We start from the raw sequence: 20,901 nt of genomic DNA, 5'->3' as shown, positions 1-20,901 counted from the left end.
TGCTGACAGCAGTACCTTTCTTTACACATCTTCAGACATAGATCATGAACTTCGCTCCTTTTGTATGTGACAAGATTTTCCTACTTTTTTTCAATTTATTTTTACTTGTGTCCCAAATACAATTGCAGGAGTTAAAACTTTTAGGGACGGTTGCAAACAAATGTCTGTGCCAGGTATGCTGCTGGTGCATGTGCTCAAAACACAATTCCAGGGCCTGCGACAGCTGCACCCAGATGAAAATTAAACCACACAGGATAGCAAAGCAAAGCTCTATACCCCGAAACACAGCAAAATCCAGCGCTGTTACTGGTTAAAGCAAGGAAGGTCCCATTCCAGATCTTTCTCGCTGTTGAAGTCTTTGGATAAGTTAACGAAGAAACACAAGAAGCCCCTTCTTGTGATGATGGGGATGAATTTGTCCCACAATATGATGAAGACCATTTTTATGAGGACTTGCAGGATACCAGTGGTTTGAACACCTTCCTAAACAGTGGATTAGTCTCCCCCCCGGTTCTGCACAGAGGAGAGTGCATGTTTTGCAGTAGTGATTCAGAAAGCTGCAGAAGTCATTGACCTGCAGCTGCCCACTACAGAGGTTCAAACCAGTGACCTTACAGAGGTCTTTCAGCCTGGCCAGACTCCTGCCAAACCTCTCCAGCCCTTTATTGAGGCCCTTACTGATATGCTGTCAGACATTTGGGCAAAACTATGTTTTGCCCCTACAATCAACAAGCAGGTCACTCGTCGCCACAGACCAGCTTCTGACGACCACAAATTTTTCATGTAACATCCAACACCAGAGGGCTTAGTGGTTCAGGCATCCAGCATAAAGTCAACCCTAATGCTTTTCCTACATCTCCACCTGACCACATATCCATTCATATAGAAACCTTTTGCAAGTGCGTGTTTTCTTATGCCAGCCTTGTCCTCCGTTCAGTAAACGCCAGGTGTTTCCTTGGGTGCTACAGCCGTGCACCAAACCATTCAGGACTACCAGGATGCTACACAATTTATCTGGTCTGGCCTAGCATGGCCAATTGTTTAGCTTGACCAATTGGTACCAGTGTCGTGCTTCGACCCCAACTTGGATGAGATCTGTGGGATTTTTAGGGAATGCGGAAGCAACCTTAATTGACATGCCATTTCATGCTCTCGCTTCTTTGGAGAGAAGGCAGATTCCACCAAAGAGCGGTTTAAAGAGAGTCTCACCAGAGCTTGCCCTTTGGTCTCTCTACAACCAATCAGACAGTTTCCCCAACAATTCTGCCCATTTCGGGGATTTGTTATGGGCTTGGCATATCATCAACATCCGATCCCTCTGCCAAAACAGCAGACTTCTCAGCCCTTTCGTATTGAAGTCAGTGGCTCCCAGAGGAAACGCTCAGGACATGAGGGACAGCACACAAGTCAGTCCTCCATCCTTGCAGCAACTTCAACTTCAAAACCGCTTTAGTGTGTCCTTTCCGGCACACAGCCACCATGTAGGAGACAGAATCTGCTGTTTCTTCTAGAGACAGTAAGACATTACAGCTGAAAGATGTTTTCTCCAAATAGTCCAGTGAGACTACGCCCTACCATTTCTTTTTGCCCGCTGCACCCTCCTCGGCACCACAGCAGCTGACGGAGTATCACCTGACTGTTTTACAGCTGGAAGTGCCAAAGAGGTCAAAGAGAGGGTTCCGGCTTGGGAAGCAGGACTGGATGTTACTGCTGCTACTTCTTGTGTTAAAAAAGGCCGTAGGGCTCAGTCCTATTTTTTATTACAATGCCTTCCTGCAAAAGACAAATTCAGGATGCTCACACTGGCCCAGGTTCTAGCTGCCCTGGATCCTGGATGGTAGTGTTGGTGCTGCAGAATACCTATTTCCAAATTTATGTCCTGCAGGCCCACCGACCCTGCTGGCCTCCTTTCAGCCTGCTGGTTAAAAATGGCAGATGCGAAATGCAGACTTTGCAATGGGATCTAAAGTCCCACTGGGCTCAGCACCAGGGGAACCTATTCGATTCCATCCAGATTCTGGAGGAGACTTCTAAAGATCTACAGTGGTTGCTGCTAGATAGACCGTTATTGGGCCAGTGGCAGACCCCTCCTCCATATCCCACCCAGAACTGACCGTGGTAACTATGGTGCATCACTGCTAGGCTAGGGAGGCCCTCTGGGAGAGGCAGAGAATAGAGCGCTCTGGTCTCTGGCGGACACCTGGCTCCACATCAAACTGTTGGAGTTGCATGTGATCTGCTTGCCATTGAACGCCTTCTTCCCATCCATCAAAAGGAGTGCGGTAAAGGTTCCCTCACACAGCACTTCTGCCATGTGGTACTGTAACAAGCAGGGTAAACTGGGGTCTTGGATTGTTTTCCAGGAATTGTTACTGAAAGTGGCTGAATTGGTAGGTGATTTCTCTGGTTTTGAACCATATGGTGCGATCTCTAACACCAGTACGGACAAACCTAGCTTCCTATACTGTGCTGATCAGAAATGGCATTTACATTCTGATGTCGTGCAAAACTTCCTCCAGCTTTAGTGAGAACCCTGGTTGGATCTTTTAGCCACCACATAGAACGTGCAATGTAAACACGTTTTTGCGATGGAGTTTTTAAAAAGGCTCTCTTGGAGATGCATTCAGCCTAGAGTGGCGCTTGAGACTCCTGTATGCCTTTCCACCCATGTCTCTACCAGCTTGAGTTGTGAAAAAGATCAGAAACTGCCAGACCCAAGTCAACTTAGTGGCTCCTTTGTGGGCTAGGAGAGTGTGGTACCCAGAACTCCTGGGCATAAGCATCTGTCCTCCAATCAAGATGCCTCTTCAGGAGTATTTTGTGCCACAGCAGCAGAGCAGAGTCTTGCACCCGGACCGGCACCTCCATGCGTGGCGATTAAACCATGGGAGTTGATTCCATTTGATCTCCTTCCCAAGGTTGTTGATATTGATGCTAACTTGGCAGCTAGATGCTGTTCCTCAAAGTCGATTTAAGCCTGGTTCTGGGACAAGTTTATGGCTTGGTGGGGCAACTGCTACATGGTCCCATTACAGGATAACTGTCGGACATTTTGGTGTCTGTTTTACCTATGGCCCCACTTGACTTTGTGAGGAAATGGGGTTTATTGTATGTTGTGGTTGTGCAGCCTCACCGTGTGTTGGACTTACAATCCCCTTTAAAACCCTTAGGTTTCATCTGTCAAACCTTTAGCTCAATCTTTGGTAGCTGTGGCACTGAGCAGCAAGGCTTACACAGAGGAACTATTGTAAAGCATTTACATATCACCAAAACAATTGAAGAACAAAGTGACATGATACTCAAGAAATCCAACTCCAACTTATGAAAATAGAATATATTTATATAATAATGTAGACACTAGAATGAAAAAGATCCACCTGAAGGTTCAGGAAATATAAATTTGACAAGCAAACGCGAGCAAGCCTTGGCAAAGTCAACAAAAAAACTTGGGAAATTGCCAGTGCTGTCGGTTTGAAGCACTTGGTGCGACCAACTACAGCAGGGAGCTAGCCAGAGGGACAGCAAGGTCCTCAGAAATAGTTACCTCCACAGAAGAAGCAGTTCTCCAGCAGTTCCAGACACCTTCTCTACATTTCAATGGATTCCTATGGAGTGGCCCTGATGCGAGGCATGGGGGTTGCTGAAGATGCTCAAAGGATGCTGTGGATGCAGTACAGTTGACAGGGGTCTTCCTCAATCCACGAAGATGGTGTGGGGGTCCTGGTTGCAGGGTTGACGTCCCACAAGGTCATGTCTGGTCTGTCTGAATATAACAAGTAGTATGATTCCTTGGAGTGCCCACTTTGGTCACACCGTTAAGGAGTTAGCACGGCTGAGGGGTCAGAGTGTAACCCTATATTCGCCAATTGGACAGCCAAGTCTTTTCACAGTTAAAACTGTAGTTTTGTGTGTTTTACTGTCAGAACATGTAAGGTACAAATCCTGCCTGTGTCAGATGTTGCACCCTGCCTTTAAGAATCAGTAGGTCTGCCAGAGGGGTGACTTACACACGTGTCCAGGGGAAATGGTGGCTTTTTGTTGCTTTCAATGGCAAAGTTGGGCTAGCAGTGCATGACTTCTCTACTAGTCCCCAGTGGCGGACTGGGAGATTCCATTTAGTTGGGGGTCCTCCAGGGTGGCCCAACCAGTGTTGCAAGCCCTGGTGTATTCCTGTAACTTGCATGCCCTTGGTACTAGGGTACCATCTACTAGGGACTTACATGTAAGTTATCCATTTCCAATTGGGGCCAGCCAATTCGACATAAACTTTAGCGTCAGAGCACTGGCACTGAGGAGCAGCAACAGTGAAAAAACCTGAGGGTGATCATGCAAAAAAAGGCATTTCCTTACAAACTTGCACTGTGCTCTGTTAAATGTTACTTGTAATTGCTTTTGAATTTGTGGTGGTTGCCAAAGCAGCCTTCTTAGTTCAAATCACCTGTTGTGATGATGTTTCCTAAAGGTTTACATTTGTAGTTGCCAAAGCCCTTTGGGATGCCACTGTGGGGCTGGAATCTGGTTCTCACTTTTTTGATGTGCACTCCTTTTGAGCAAATACAAAATTTTCTACTATGCTTTTTAACCCTGAAAATTGTCTTTTTGGTTGCAATAACGTCAGCTTGTTGCATTAGTGAGCTTGAGGCACTTTTGTTCCAGTCGCCTCAAACAATCTTTTTTCCAGATAAACTGGTGTAAAGGACTGGTGGCACGTTTTTTGGTCTGGACCAAGACACAATCATAATTGAACAAGTTGGAAATACGAGACATTAAGACTTTGATTGTCGGGGGTGTGGCTTGACCACCGGGTAAGATGGCCGCCACACTGTGAGGCTCTGCCGGGGCCGGGCAATTTATGCGATATAACTTATCCTGCAGGCGGCGGTGAAGGGAGCGGACCCCTGAGACTCCCCCCTGGGGACCCCAGCGACGCTACGCGAGCCGGGTTTGGCTGCTGTGGGCGCCCGGGAGCTGGATCCGTGTTGAGGGGCCTGGCGCCGGCGGTCTCCCGCGCGCACTGACTCCTACAGTGCGTGCGGAGAGGAGAGATGCTGTGGCTGCTCCCGGCCGAGGGGAGAGGAGACGGGGGTGCGGGGGAGTCCAGGGAGCCTGATCGGCGGCTGCTTCGGGCCGCGGCCCCCCCCCCCTTTTCTTTCGCTGATTGCTGCTGGGGTGCGCGGCGGCTGGGGACGCCGGCCCCCTGGGCCTCTTCCGACCCTCAACTAGGGAGTTCTTCCGAGCTTCCTGATTCCCGGGCCCCCGGCAGGTGCGCGCTGGGCCCGGTCGATAATAAGTGCGCTCGGAGCGCGCTGAGACTGGAGGAGGCGAGGGCCTGAATTCGGGGCCCTGGTGGAGAGACGACCTGGGGGGACCCCGATTTGGCCCCCGGTTGCCTCCATACGAACATTGCTGGTGCCCTGCGGACTGCATCGGGAGCCCTGCACTGCCTTGGCAGCACGAATCCAGGTGAGGAGCGATGCGAGGAGCGAGGCTGGGGGCGGATGCCCTGTCTGGTACGGCAGCGTGCTCCTGAGTTCTCCCCTGGCCTGTGGGGCTTAAACATCCTGGTTTTGGAATGTGGTGGCCGGCTGGCCCCCCTCCCCCTTTCCTCCTGTGATGTGTGGAACTCCCTGCTGCTGATGGAGTTTGTGGAACCCCTATACTGGAAATGGATTTGACCTGGGAGGCGGAGAGACTGTAAAGTGCGCCTGAGGGCTGCCTGGTGGCCTAGTGAGAGAACGAAGTTGCCGGCCGGGTGAATTTTCGGAGACAGAGACCTGCAGTCTTGGTTAGGTCCACTTGGTCTGGCACTTGTTGCATTATCCGTGAAGTATTGCAAGATGGGCAAGGCAGATAAGCGACAGGCTAAACTCTCCTTCTCTGGAGGAGAAAAACGCGGTGCCCCTCCCGCCTCCCAGCCTGGAGACGCAGACGCCGAAGGGGAGTCTCCAGAGATGTCTGTGAGATCCATGTTCATGGAACTTAAGACCAGCTTGGCAGGTATAGACGCTAAGCTGAACCATGTATCGGAGCGGCTTGACCGCATCAGAGCCCGGGTGGATGACCACGATGCCAGGTTTGAGACTCTGGAGACTCGCACATCTGAGGTAGAGGATGCGCGCAGTGGTGATAGAGAACAGATTGCGCAGATAGAGCGTCTCCTGGAGGTGATACGAAACAAAAATGAGGACCTGGAGGCCCGGTCCCGACGCAACAACATCCGTATCGTGGGGCTGCCGGAGGCAACCGACATGGGCCGCATGGAGGACTTTGTCGAGAATATGTTACAAGAGCTGTTTGCTGGCGAGCTCTCTCGGTTGTTGGTGATTGAGAGGGCACATCGCTCCTTGGGCCCTCGCCCCCCTCCTGGCACTTCTCCACGCCCAATTATTGCACGACTATTGAACTATAGGGACCGAGATACTGTGCTCCGGTTAGCTAGGGAGAAAAGACCTCTAGTATATAAGAACTCCGAAATTAACTTTTTTCCCCGATTATACCCCAGGTGTACAGGCCAAGAGGCGGGCTTTCCTACCGACAAAGCGCCTGCTCAGCCAGGCCGGAGTTGGGTTTGCCCTGTTATACCCAGCTAAACTGAGGGTGCTACATGAAGGCAAAGTGCTGTACTTCTCGGATCCAAAGCAGGCGACTAAGTTCGCTAGACGATTACCCAAGCAGTTGGGGGCAGGGGGGTCGGGGGGAGTGGGCGCTGAGGATGCCTTTCTCAGTGACAATGATTAAGTGACATGTGCGAGACACCATTACGCCTGAAGCTGTGGGGGTGTGTGGGTCCGCCCCGCGATCTGGCCCCTGATGTGTAGCTGTCGATTGGCCCGTGGCCCCTCTCCCCTAGAACACCTGGGTGGAGAGTCGATTGGCAGGCTTCTGCCCCCACGGATGAGTCTGGTTGCTACCTGTTCTATGTTTGCAGTGTGGGCTTTGGGGTTGGTTGGGTGGGTCTCTACGAGGGTCCGATTGGGGGGCCTGGGTGGGTGGTGGGAGGATGGGGCTAATTGGGGAATGTATCAGGTTCCCTATTAAGTTCGTGGCAGTTGGAGAGCTGTGTTCATGCGCAGTGTTGTATGACTGAGGTTCTGGATGGGGGATGATGTTACCTCTGCTGTGAGATGCTTGACATGGAATGTGCGGGGACTTAATGATAACCGAAAGGCCCGGCTGCTGATGGCTTATGTTAAGCGTCATGGTATTGACATCTGCATGATACAAGAAACGCATTTAATGGCATCGACGGTTGGCAGGCTGAAAGCTGGCTGGGTCGGGGAGGCTCACTATTCTACATACTCTAGCTACGCTCGTGGGGTTGCAATCATTATACGAAAGGGGTTGCAGTGGCGGACGCGCGAAATTATTTCTGACCCCAATGGCAGATACGTAATACTGAGTGGAGTGTTGTTGGACAGGGCTTGCCGGCTAGTAGCTGTGTACGGGCCGAATGTAGATGACCCAGAGTTTTTCCTGGAGATATGGCGCCTAGTGGAGTCGCTGGGAGCGGGAGCTGTGATCTGGGGCGGTGACTTTAATGTAGTCCTAGATGCTTGGCTGGACCGAGAGAGTGCGGCTAGGATGCAACACGTTTCTTCAGCGAGATCTCTGACAGCAGTAATGGATAGCGGTGCGCTGGTGGATCTGTGGAGGCAGAGACATATAGGAGTGCGCGAGGGCACCTGCTTGAATTACTTCCATAGCAGTTGGTCTTGTATTGATCGATGGCTGGGCACTAGAGATGTGGAGGCTTGGACTAGAGCAATAGACCATCTTCCCCGTACGCTGTCAGACCACTCACCGGTGTTATTAGACCTGGCGATACCTAGTGACTTACAACCAATAGTGATGTGGCGGCTGCCCAGCGGTGCTCTCCTGGACGACATCTTCCGAGAGGAAGTACGGGAGGCTGTTCGGTTATTTTTTTAGGAGAATCGAAGTTCGGTAGACTCCCCCGGCACTGTATGGGAGGCATTTAAAGTGGTTATCCGAGGGGTGTGTCTTGCAAAGCAGCATGGGATAGTGAAAGCTTTAAGGCGGGAGATGTATGATATCGAAAGGAGGCTTGGCGACCTGGAACGGCGCTTAGAGGCGACATGGTCAAGCGAGGTACTTGCCGAAATCAGGCGTGAGGTGTCCCTATATGAGGAGGCCTCTCTAAGAGAGGTATGTTTCCTTGGGAGACACGCACAGGCTCGCAGGTATGGTGAGGGTGAGAGAACCGGGAGGACACTTTCGGGATTATTGCGTGGCCCCTGGGCCAATAATTAAGTTACTGAGGCGATAGATTCTGTGGGCGGCAGGGTGACCGGATCGGGAGGCGTGATGCAGGTATTTACAGAATATTTCTCGCAGCTATACGCGCGACCGGTGGGTCTTAGGGAGGCAGATATGAAGGAGTATTTTGAGAACATTGCGCTAGTATGGTTTGAGGAGGCACACAGGATGTATCTGGATATGCCGTTCACAGTAGAGGAAGTGGCGGCGGCGATTCGAAGCCTACCCGGAGATAAATCTCCGGGCACTGATGGTTTAACCCCTGCTTTTTATAAAGAATATGTGGACATCCTTGCTCTCTATTTGTTGGAGGTGTATGAGGAGTCTCTGGCGACTGGGTCACTCCCGACCTCCCTCCGGGAGGCTTTAATAATAACTGTTTTGAAGCCTGGGAAGGACCCGACACGATGCGATTCGTATCGCCCACTTTCCATGATAAACATTGATAACAAGATTCTCGCAAAAATGATAGCGACTCGCCTACAGCCACTACTCTCTAGAATGGTGCTTCCGGATCAATCAGGCTTTATCCCTGGGAGATCCACGAGCCATAATCTGCGTACTTTCTTTGCGGTGCTGGGATCATTAGAGACAGACGATGATGTAGCGGCAGTGTTTCTTGATGCAACTAAGGCCTTTGATTCCCTGGCTTGGGAATATATGTTAGCGCTTCTGAACCGGGTAGGTCTCAGCGCGCGTTTTGTGAACTGGATCAGGTTGCTGTATACCCTTCCCACTGCCAGGTTGCGCCTTAACGGTGGTGTATCGGCCCCATTCCTGATCTTGCGGGGTACACGACAGGGCTGCCCGCTGTCTCCGCTTCTTTTCGCGGCTGCGATGGAGCCTCTGGCGGCGGGACTGAGACAGAAATATAGCAATAGCGGCTTACAGTTCCGGCAACGCCCTGTCTTGATATCTTTATATGCAGATGATATTGCGATATACGTGCGAAACCCCGGGCAGAAATTAGACATCTTATTAGATGAAATTGTTCGCTTCGGGAATTTTTCTGGGGTCACTATTAATTGGTCGAAATCAATGATCCTGCCACTAACTCCTAGCGTGGAGAGATTTGACTTGCGATACCCGTTGGTTTGGGCAGATGGACCGGTGCGTTATCTAGGCATACACCTGTGCTGCGACGCGGAATCGCTTCGGCTTGCTAATTATGGGACAGCGCTGACATGGCTAGAGGAAAAGGTGGAGGTCTGGAAAGCTTTGCCACTTTCGCTGACTGGTCGCATTGCTATTGCCAAGATGGTGGTACTCCCTAAATTTTTTTATTTATTTGTGAATCTTCCCCTTCCACTTACTAAGGCCTATTTCCGGCGCCTGAGATCTGCGCTTGTTCGGCTGGCATGGGCGGGGCGACAGTCCCGTATCGCTTGGGAGAAACTGACGCTGCCATTTGAGCGGGGCGGATTGGCAGCCCCAGACCTGGAGTTATATTATCACTGTGCACAGGCGCATTTTGCATACTATTGGCTGAATCCGACCCGTTATATGCCACACCTTGCACCGGAGAGTGATTCTGTCTGGCCTGACGGCTTGGTATGCGCGCTCGGCGGTCGGGTTCCCCCCCGTTCTGGAGGAGTTGACACAGTCTTCTGCACTGCGGGAGCATGGAGAGCGTTAATGCAGCGGGCCGGGATATCTGCACCCTTTGCTCCTTCGCAGCCTGTTATGGCAGTGGCTGATGCCCAGATGTTTCGTGATGGTGGGGTGCGCGGGTTTCTACGAGACGCTGGCTTGACGGTGCTGGGAGACTGGGTAGTGGACGGTCGGCTGTTGGATATTCCCGATGCACTCTCGGAATGCGATGGCACCCCGTTGCAACGTTTTTGTGCTATCCGGGTCCGCGCTTTGCTGCGAGATCGATTTTTTGAAGTGCCGGATGCTCCCTTGGAGTTTCGTGCTCTGGAGGCACTTTGTAGCGCGAGAGCCCCCTCCAAGCTGATAACTAAGCTGTATAATGCTGCGCAGGAGCAGGGGAGTGGCCTTGTGGTGTCCTCTAGGACTGCATGGGAGAGAGATGTGGGGGAGCCTATCCCAGAGGCAATGTGGCGTAGTTGTTGTGCTCATATGAGGACACTGTCCCCGAATTATAGACTGCGTCTGCTGCATTTTAAGTTTCTGCACCGACTATATTATACGCCCAAGAAACTACATTCCATGGGGCTGCTAGCGGATACATGCTGCGCTCGTTGCGGGGCTCGGGACGCGGGCTTCTTTCACCTGGCATGGGAGTGCGCGAAAGTGTATACGTTTTGGGAGGAGATAAGACGGTTGATTGCTGAAATGATAGAGGTGGAGGTCCCCCTCTCCCCTAAGATAGCGCTGTTGGGATATATGGACGAGGTTCAGGGCCCGCATAGACGCTTGGTGGGCCTCCTCATGCTGCTGGCTAAGCGTAGAGTCGCGATGTGCTGGGGCCGGGGGAGAGCCCCCCGTAGGTCTTATTGGTTACGAGATGCTGCTTTTTGTCATGATCAGCTGTTAATATTCTGGGAACTTATGCCAGAGAGATCCCGCCCCAAAGATATCTGGGCCCCTCTAAATGAATATTTGGCGACGCAAACTGAGGACGCTGTGTGACTGATGTCTCCCATTTGCGCGCTTCATTCCCCCTCAGATCATGCGAGTTATCTTGTTGTATGATAATCCTGCACGATGTGAATGTGTGCTCCACCTGCCTGTTTTTAGAGGTTATTGCAACTGTTATTTTTTGCGGTTCTTCCTGCTGGACAATGTCAGATTAATACCATTGGGTGTGTCTGTCCTTGTCCTACTCTGGGGCGGCGGACTTTTTCGCTCCTCCGGTGTGGAGGCTCTTTTTTGGAACGGATCCCTTGATATCAGCATATAGAGAGAGATACTGGCAGAGACCCGCCTGCGATTTGGGATACCACAGTAGTTATACGATTTGTAATGGCTCTCATATATCCTTATCCTCTCGTCGAGAGATCTGCTGTATTAATGTATGTTTATTTGATTTGTGTTTAAATGAATAAAATAATTAAATTAAAAAAAATATAAAAAAAAGACTTTGATTGTCAGCTACCCTTTTATAATGAGTTTCAGACTGCTACAAGTCTCTGGAGGGGATTTTTTTTTTTTAAATTGAACATTATCTAATGAAATAGAAATATACAGATTATATATATTATATAAATACTATTTTGTGGACATTCTATTGCCATTCTGTCATAAGTGTTTTTGTCCATAGTCAGTAGCGTGTTATTCAGGTCTACTAGCCCTGAAATTGTATTGTGTCCATACTGTATATCAAATCGTCTGGTCTAAATAAGTTTTTATGGTGTGATTGTTGGTATGAGTGGTCTATGTGGTTTTTTTGTGTTTTGTTTCCCAGGATACATATTTATCAACCTTACATCGTTTTCATAGATTATACTGTATATGTATATAATTGTTGTTTGAATTAAAATATGACAACAGATATATCATTGGGTTATGTCTGCTAGATAATTAGTTTGTTGGCTGTTTGTTTTGGTTGTTTTTCTTCTCTGTTGCTTTTTTCTTCGTTTTTATTTTTGTTTTTTGTTGGCTTTTCTTCTTCTAAGGTTGTTGTTTCGTTGTTTATGTGTAATATATGTGCATGTTTTTCTTGTTTTTCATTTTTTTTCTTTTCTTTTCTCCCTGTTCTGTCCTCTTTCTGCATCATCTCTTTGATGTATCATTAGGATTCCTCATGTTAGGAACCTTCATCTGAAGTAGGAAGTCTTTTTGGTATTACCTGTTAAAGGACTGGTGCTGCATTCCTACCAAAAGTAGTGACACCTTTTCATGTCGGTCAGACTATCTCGTTTCTGGGCTTCTGTGCCCCACCTCACACCTCAAAAGAAGCGAGACACCTTTTTTTGGATCTCAAGAGAGCCCTATTTTTTTATATTGATCATACCAGAGACCACTGGGTCAATAATCAGCACTTTGTGGGCTTCTCTGGAGTAACAAAAGGTAAGACAGTGCAGAAAAGAACCACCTTTGGGTCGGCAGTCCTCTGCTTTGAAATTAGTTTTATTGTAGCTTAGAAGCAGCCACGTAAAAGATGAAGACCTCATTCCACTCCAGCCAAGGCTGCTACTGGTGCCTTTGCACATCCTGGAAATCTATCAGGCTGCTACTTGGACACTGTGCACACGTTCACAAAGTGCTGTTGCCTTTATAGTGAAATCTGTTGGGATGGTAATTTTCCCTTTCATTTCTGAAGGACATTTTGATCTGAGCCATTCTATAAACGCACCACCTGGGGAGGTATGACTTTGGTATATTTTCACAAGCAGAGAAATCTATGGTTAGAAGTATCCGTCAGAAGAACAAGTTACCTACCTTTGATGACACTTTTTCTGGTGGATACTCATTCTAACCATAGATTCCCTACCAGACTCCTCTCCATTCTACGGGTGTGGGCTTTTTCCATCTAAAAATGGCCTGGTCTAGAAATCTGCTCACTGGCCTTACCTTGCTCTGCATTTACGGGTGTGGACAGGCCTATGAAAGAAACTGATGTCGGCACGCATGGCACTGCTTATATGTGGCTCCGTTCGTCACTTCTGGAGCAAAACGATATTGGTGCAGAACTGCATGGCACTACCTTTCACTTGCATGAGTCCTGCTTTAGAGTTTTCCTGATTTCAGTCTGATGTCTGTAGAATAATCACAAAGTGAGGAATCTGCTGTTAGAGTATTCGCCAGAAAGAGAGTTCCTGAAAGTAAATAACTTGTTTGTTTGGTCAAGGAGTCTTGCAAGGGTATTTGAATCTGAACCAGGGAAATAATAAGAAGTGAGACTGGAGCCAATAATAAAATGATGGGTAATGAACTGATTTTTGAATGACGAATGTGATACCAGGAATCGAATAAGATAAGATCAGTCAGGAGGTGCCCTCATATCCACTGCACTGCGTTTCAAGCTCCCATTAATTCGGGGCTTCTTCACAGCAAAACACGAAAGGGGTTGGTAATTAACACCATTGGGTATTTAAAGGTGCCTTCACGTAGTAGTACCACAGAAACCTTCAGGTGCTGTTACTTATAATAGGTCCTGCTGCTTAGTATTGGGGCTAAACATAAGATGCTCATGCTCAAGGTAAGTTTGCCTGGTTCCTGCCCCACCTTATCCTGTGGTTCCACGCTTGTTCAGATGCATTTTTAGTACAACAATTGAATTTCAGGAAGCAAGCAGTACTGCTGAGACCTGTTGGTACCATTGGAGTAGTGGTGGTATAGACCTAAAAAAAGAAAGCTCTGTACATATTATCTGGCAGCAAAATGGCAGTCTCTCAGCAGCCATTTCTGGTGATGCCTCAAATGCCTTCATTTTTATCAATTCTTGCCGCGTTATAATACTCTGCCAATCAGACACCTGAACCAGAAAATGAATCCTTGTTTACTTTCGGTGTGTTGCACAGTTCTTAGAGGCGCAGGTCTCCATATTTAGAGCTCTTGACATTTTACATGTCTAATCTATGCTGGATCCATGAGGATGAGAGCTTTGCCTTTTGGGCCTTTCTGATGGGCACTTCTAACCTCAGATTCATCACCTTATGAATTTCCACGGGCACCAGACTGGATCCACAAGTATGTTCTAGCAATTACTCAAGTCGGATTGCATTGCAGTCTCATCGCACTCTTGGTAGTGATGGCTTGGAGCATTTTAGAGGTGCCACTCCTGCGTGCTGACATCAGTTACTTTTATCTGCATTATTTGATGTTGATCCCTGCTCCCGAACTTTGTCCATTCTTCACTGACACACAAAATGATTGTTTAGAGACAGTGTCCTTTGTGTGTCTCTTCTGAAGGCTACAGGCTTCAAACTGTGCCACACCTACAGAAATATCAAGTACGATCTAAGCCTACATGACATCTGGCTTTGATTACTCACATGCAAGCATTACTCAGAGTCATGCAACACATGCTCCCTGATGCACCTAAAGGGCATCAGATAACAGGATGTGAAGTTGTACATCGCTGAGCTTAAGAAACAGTCGTCCTTCAAGTTGCAGGCCTGTTCCTGCTTTAGGTCCCTGGCCATGTCGATGTCCACAGGTAGGCCTAAGACAAAGTTGAAGGACAGATCTGGGCACAAACGTAGGAAGCCCAGATGGGAGTCCACCCCTGTTGCTCATGTCCCAGGAAGAGATTGTGTGGTCGCCACTCTGGTCGACCACCTTCATTCTGCAGCTAGAGCCAGTGCACCCTGAATTTCCCAGATCAACCATGACTCTGCAGCAGATTGGGGCTTTCAAGGAGCTGCTGCTGCAGCTTTTCCAAACCATTACGGGCCACACTGGAGCTCATTCAAGCCACATGGATCCACCGGGACCCCAAGTTGGACTTCCCAGGGTTGGTCCTGACTGCCACCGACTGACCCTTTAGACCCTACCTGGATGTTCACCAGTGCCGGGCCCCTCCTCCTTTATTTTGTCAGAGGCTCCAGCAGTGCTAGCCTTGGATCCGACAACCATGTAGATCTCGGCCAATGTCTATTGAAATTACTGAGACACAGCCAATGGTGCTTGAGGAATCTCTGGTAGCGTGTTTACTTCAACATCATATCTTCAATGCGCTATGCCTTTTTTTGGATCAGATGCGGATACAAGACTTTCCGAATGTTCCTCATGATGGGGTTGTTCAGGAGGAGTCATGCATTTACTGGCCACCCTCACTACACTGATTTAGACCTTTAGAATGCTAGTGGTCTTGACACTTAATCGTAGATGGAATTGGACTCTCCATTTGGGCCCCGCCCCCCATCCCACTGAGGAAAGAGCTTCGTTTTCTGTTGTAGTATGTAAGGCAGCAGAAGTTTTGGAGCTACAGTTCCCAACTGCACAGACTAAGGCTAATCTTGTTACTGACATTTTGGAGCCTGACTATTTATTTTCAGAGCTGTTGCTGCCTTTCGATGAGGTCCTGACAGACACTCTGACTGTGGCGTGGTGGAAGCTTTGCTTGATGCTGCCAGTAACCCACATCATCTCTTGACACAGTATGCATGTTCAAGGTGAACACGCGTACTGTGTCAAGAGATGAACAGCTGTCTCTACAAGGCCTCATGATTCAGCCTTTCACAAGCAACCTCAAACCGAAAATCTCCCTTACTACTCTGCCTAATAAAGAATTGAAGTACATTGACACTCTTGGCAAACGAATGTCCGCTGTTCACAGTTTGGGAGCTCAAACCGTACCTGCATGTGTTGGACATCCTATATATTAGATTCTCCAAATTTTACCTCATAAGGTTTTCCCACTGAAAATAATTGTGAAAAAAGACACCTTTCCCAAACTCAGTTTAGCAGACTACCAAAAGAAGTAACTGGGGCCATTCAATAACTGAGTTCTAGATCAAAAGGAAACGTTGAAGGGTTTTACTACAAAAATCTAAAAATCAAGTGGTACAGAATAAATGACATAAAGGTTCAAATGCTTTGAGTTATTACAGAGTACACAAAAATCTGAATTAATTCTAAGTCCTAAAACAGAAGTAAAATCGGAAAAGGGTCGGGCAGCATTTCCAGTACAGCAGGAAAGTCTTCTCTAAAAATCTGGCTCACCCCCAGGATCAAGGAGTTCTTATGCACAATTCATGCATAACAAATTAGCTAAAACTGCAGATTCATCATAGCATGATCATAAGTAACAACGTTTTAGCAAATCAGAAGAAATAATGTCAGTACCCTAACACATTACCACTATCCCATTCTAAGGAAGCGCCCAGCATCATCTGTGTTACTGCCACACTGAGATTTTGAAACATTTCAAAAATATCAGTTCATACAAATTAGTAGACCTTGTTTATCTAGCGGAACTACAGCGAAACCACATTGGATGTAATGACATATCAGAAACACAAGAAGTTTCATTGAAAAGCCCTGTATTCATAACAGTGAAAAAAATTACATAAGCTGTTTTTGCTTCTGCAGAGATTGTGAGGAGAGAAGATGCACAGGGGAACATGATGTGAGAGAGTTAATACAGGACCCTGGCCGACCCTGGCCCCGGCGTCAGAATGACCCCCACAATCCCTAATGTTCCCTATTTCATACTCCTCAGATCTTTTACTCATTAAACTGCTATTTCTCTTTCCACTTTTTTAAACAGAAACCCTGAACATTTTATAAAAAATAAATAAGACAATTGCACGAATCATTATAGTTATTAAAGGTATTAGGATTAGTCTTATTGTGCTTCCACCCAAGTTATATAACGATTCAGCAACATTGTTAAAACCCTTTTTTACCCCACCAAACGAGAAACTTCGAGTTTCCCATAATCCATGCTCTTCGAAAGATTGAACCTTATGCAAAATATTAGTCATGTTTGTGATGTAGGAATTAAAATCCCTACTATTATCTGGGATATATATACACCACCTCTTGGGCTTTATTACATTGTAAGTCTGCCTTCCTTTGTCAGCGGGATATCTAATGCTATGTGATTCTGCACAACCATAGCCCTAATAGCTATCATCTCTGCATTTACCTGTTTCAGTGATCCTGCTGTATATACTAAAAGCTCAACTACTAAAGTAGATAGACATCTGATTTTCACATCATTCATTGCTACCCCCACAGAAGGAATTATAGCAACCAATATGTAGGTAAATGCCACTGTTGGCATGGTTACCCCCTGACTTTTTGCCTTTTGTTGATGCTAGTTATGATTGAAAGTGTGCTAGGACCGTGCTAACCAGGCTCTAGCACCAGTGTTCTTTCCCAAAAACTGTACCTTTGTCTCCACAATTGGCACAGCCCTGGCACACAGATAAGTCCCTTGTAAATGGTACCCCTAGTACCAAAGGCCCAGTGGCATAAGTAAGTCACCCCTCTAGCAGGCCGCACAGCCCTTAGGCAGGGTGCACTATACCACAGGTGAAGGCATAGCTGCATGAGCACTATACACCTACAGTGTGTAAGCCAAGTCTTAGACATTGTAAGTGCAGGGTAGCCATAAAGAGTATATATGATCTTGGAGTTTGTCAAACACGAACTCCACAGTTCCATAATGGCTACACTGAATACTGGGAATTTTTGTATCAAATTTAGTATTTAGGGACGACCCTCAACCCAGAAAAACAGATTTCCTGACGACCTGAACAAGAAGGACTGCCGACCTGAAAGCCCTGCTGACTTGGCCCCAGCCCTACCGGCCTGTCTCCAGACTTAAAGAAACTGCAACAGCAACGCATCCAGCGGGGCCAGCGACTTCTGCCGACTCAGAGGACTGCCCTGCAACCCAAAGGACCAAGAAACTCCCATGAGCAGGGGCTCTGTCTAAACAAAAAAGAAGAAACCATCTTTAAAGGGACTCCAGCCTCACTCTGGAAGGGTGAGTCCTCAACACTCTGTACCCGACGTCCCCGGCTCGTGTCCAGAGAAACCAACGCTGCAGTGAGGACCTCCAGGCGACTCCCACGACGTGGACACCCTGAGAGAACCTCCCTGCACCCCCAAAGCGACACCTGCAGAGAGAATCTAGAGGCTCCCCCTGACTGCCCGGTAACAAAGAACCCGGGGCCTGGAAGAAGCACTGCACCCGCAGCTCCCACTCCCGAGAGAAACCAACTACCAGTGCAGGAGTGACCAGCAGACGGCCCTCATCGTTGTCCAGTCGATAGCTGGCCAGAGAAGCCCCCCTGTGCCCTGCCTGCATCGCCAGAGAGACCGCCGGGTCCCTCCATTGAAACCAATACTAAACCCGACACCTATTTTGCACGCAGCCGCCCCTTTGCCACTGAGGGTGTATTTTGTGTGCCTGTTTGTGACCCCCCTCCCCAGTGCTCTACTAAACCCCCCTGGTCTGCTTCCCGAGGACATAGGTACTTACCTGCTAGCATTTGTGTAAGTAACAAATATTAGTGTCCATGTCTCATGTTGCATTCCATGTTCTTCATGTTATTCGGATTGTCCCAAATTACGAATATTCATCAGTCAGCAGCTTGACTCCAATCTTCCGTTTGTCTCATTAGCCCTTGCGTACATGCCGTTATGGGAGTGAAAGTAAAACTCCCGTCTTGATGTCTCAGTTTGTATATACCTCACGATGATTAAAGGGATCTCGTGTGTCGCTCGGATTAAAGTTCTTCTTATTTGTTCGGATCAATATCACTCCGGAAACGTATTTTTGGAGGAATTCATTGCGCCCTGAGGAAGTCATTGCGAGTATCTTCTCGCACAACGAAACACGTGTTGGCTGTTGTTTGTTGATCATGATGTTGGGAACAATTCCATAAAAATAAACTGAAGATTGGATTCAAGCTGCTGACTGTTGAATATTCGTAATTTGGGACAATCCAAATAACATGAAGAAGATGGAATGAGACATGGACACAAATATTTGTTACTTACACGATTGCCTTGGTTAATTTTGAATCTTGTTTGTTTCTCTTTGAGAAGTGTGGAGGAGTTGGGAGGACCCTCCTTCCAGGAGCACCGTGATATTAGAATAGTGGTTCACAAGTGATTTATGGTCAATTTTCCGTGAGCTCCAGTCCTATAAAAATCCCCCCTCAATGCTGACAATGAAACTAAAGTCCATCCCATGGCAATGGTGACTTTAGAATGGGGAGGGGTCACTGACCTGAAACAGGTGGTAGTCTCCTCTGCAATCCCAATAGAGTGTTTGCTAAGGAATGATCTGGACTCCTCAGCATGGGCTGAGTTAGAGCTCAAGACCCATGCAGCCATGCTGGGTATCCCTGAACTGGAGTGTGTTAAGACAAGAGCACAGAGCAGAGCACAGGGTGAAAAAGAAGTGCTGGAGTCTGGAATAATGGCCCTGCCCTCCGAAAGGAAAGAAGACTGGGGGCAGCTTCTACACAGCACAAGAAACAGGACCTCTCTTCTCAGGAAGCTGTCCTATCCTCTGAGGGATCTGAGTCCATGGAGCTAGAGTCTTATCAGGAAGAGCTCTTGGGCCCAGGGGTGCCCTCAAGGGAACAGCTGTGCCAGGGACAAAAGACTTGTCCCACTCTTGAAGGCCTAAGACAGCAAGTAGCTGAGCAAGAAAATGGAAATGTCAGTGGAACCCACAGGGTCTTTTGGGAGGATGGACTCCTTTACACTGAGGCAGGAGATCCCAAATCTGGTGCTACTAGGAGAGTGGTAGTGCTTCAGGAGTTTAGAGAGTTCATCCTTACCTTAGCCCATAACATTCCCCTTGCTGGGCATTTGGGACAAACTAAGATTTGGGAGAGATTAGTCAACCATTTCTATTGGCCCAACAGGCCCCAAAAGGTAAGGGAGTTTTGCAGCTCCTGTGTCATCTGTCAAGCAAGTGGCAAGACAAGACAGGTGACCATCCAAAGGCCCCTCTCATTCCACTTCCAGTGGTGGGGGTCCCCTTTGAGAGAGTGGGAGTGGACATAGAGGGTCCACTTGAACCTCCCACAGCATCAGGGAACCAGTGTATATACTGGTGGTAGTGGATCATGCTATCAGGTATCCTGAGGCAATTCCCCTTAGGTCGACTACTGCCCCTGCAGTAGCCAAATCAGTCATAGATATCTTTACCAGAGTGGGTTTTTCTAAGGAGGTGGTTTCTGACAGAGGTACGAACTTCATGTCAGCTTACCTAAAACAGATGCGGAATGGGTGTTAGGTGACTTACAAATTCACCACACCATACCATCCACAAACCAATGGTCTTGTGGAGAGATTTAACGCAACATTGAATGGCATGATCATGGGGCTCCCTGAAAAACTCAGAAGGAGATGGGATGTCCTCCTGCCATGCCTGCTTTTCGCCTACAGAGAGGTTCCACAGAAGGGAGTAGAGTTTTCCCCTTTGAGCTTCTGTTTGGCCATCCTGTAAGGGGACCACTCCCACTTGTAAAAGCAGGCTGGGAGAGACCTCTCCAAGAGCCTAAACAAGATGTAGTGGACTTTGTACTAGGCCTCCACTCCAGGATGGCAGAGTACATGGAAAAGGCAAGCAAAATCCTTGAGGCCAGCCAACGACTCCAGAAGTTGTGTTATGTGCAGAAGGCTGCAATGGTTGAATTTCAGCCAGGGCAGAAAGTCTGGGTTCTGGTGTCTGTGGCTCCCAGGGCACTCAAGGACAGATGGAGTGGCCCTTACCCAGTGCTAGAAAAGGAGAGTCAGGACACTTACTTAGTGGACCTGGACACAAGCAGGACACCAAAGAGGGTGATCCATGTTAACCACCTTAAACTCTACAATGACAGGGCAGACATAACCATGTTGATGGTTACTGATGAGTTACTGATGAGGATCAGAAAGCAGAGAGTGAACCTCACCCTGATCTCCTCTCAACTGACCCTAAAGATGGCTCAAAGGATGGAGTTGTCTACTCAGACACCCTCTCTGGCCAACAGCAAGCTGACTGCAGGCAAGTCATATAGCAGTTTGCTGAGCTCTTTTCTTTGACCTCTGGTCAGACACATTTGTGTACCCATGACAGACAGTCTGACCAAGTCAAGGAAAGCATCAAAGTGGTGGTCCACAATATGCTGGAATTGGGAGTAGTAGAGCACTCTGACAGTTCCTGGGCTAGCCCAGTGTTTTTGGTCTCCAAACCTCACACCAGGGATGGAAAGAGAGAGATGAGGTTTTGTGTGGACTACAGAGGGCTCAACTCTATCA

The 20,901-nt window shown here is 48.1% G+C and overlaps 1 protein-coding gene across 3 annotated transcripts in view; it reads left to right on the top strand.

The window, feature by feature from the left end:
* The window catches only part of CENPU (centromere protein U), a 427,790-nt gene that overhangs the window by 230,034 nt on the left and 176,855 nt on the right, over positions 1–20,901 (top strand). The gene's annotated exons all lie outside the window — the stretch shown is intronic.

Source organism: Pleurodeles waltl, chromosome 1_2, assembly GCF_031143425.1.
Source record: "Pleurodeles waltl isolate 20211129_DDA chromosome 1_2, aPleWal1.hap1.20221129, whole genome shotgun sequence".
In the NCBI taxonomy this organism is placed as follows: Eukaryota; Metazoa; Chordata; class Amphibia; order Caudata; family Salamandridae; genus Pleurodeles; species Pleurodeles waltl.
Note: the sequence above shows the minus strand (reverse complement) of the source record. Positions and strands in the feature narration are given on the sequence as shown.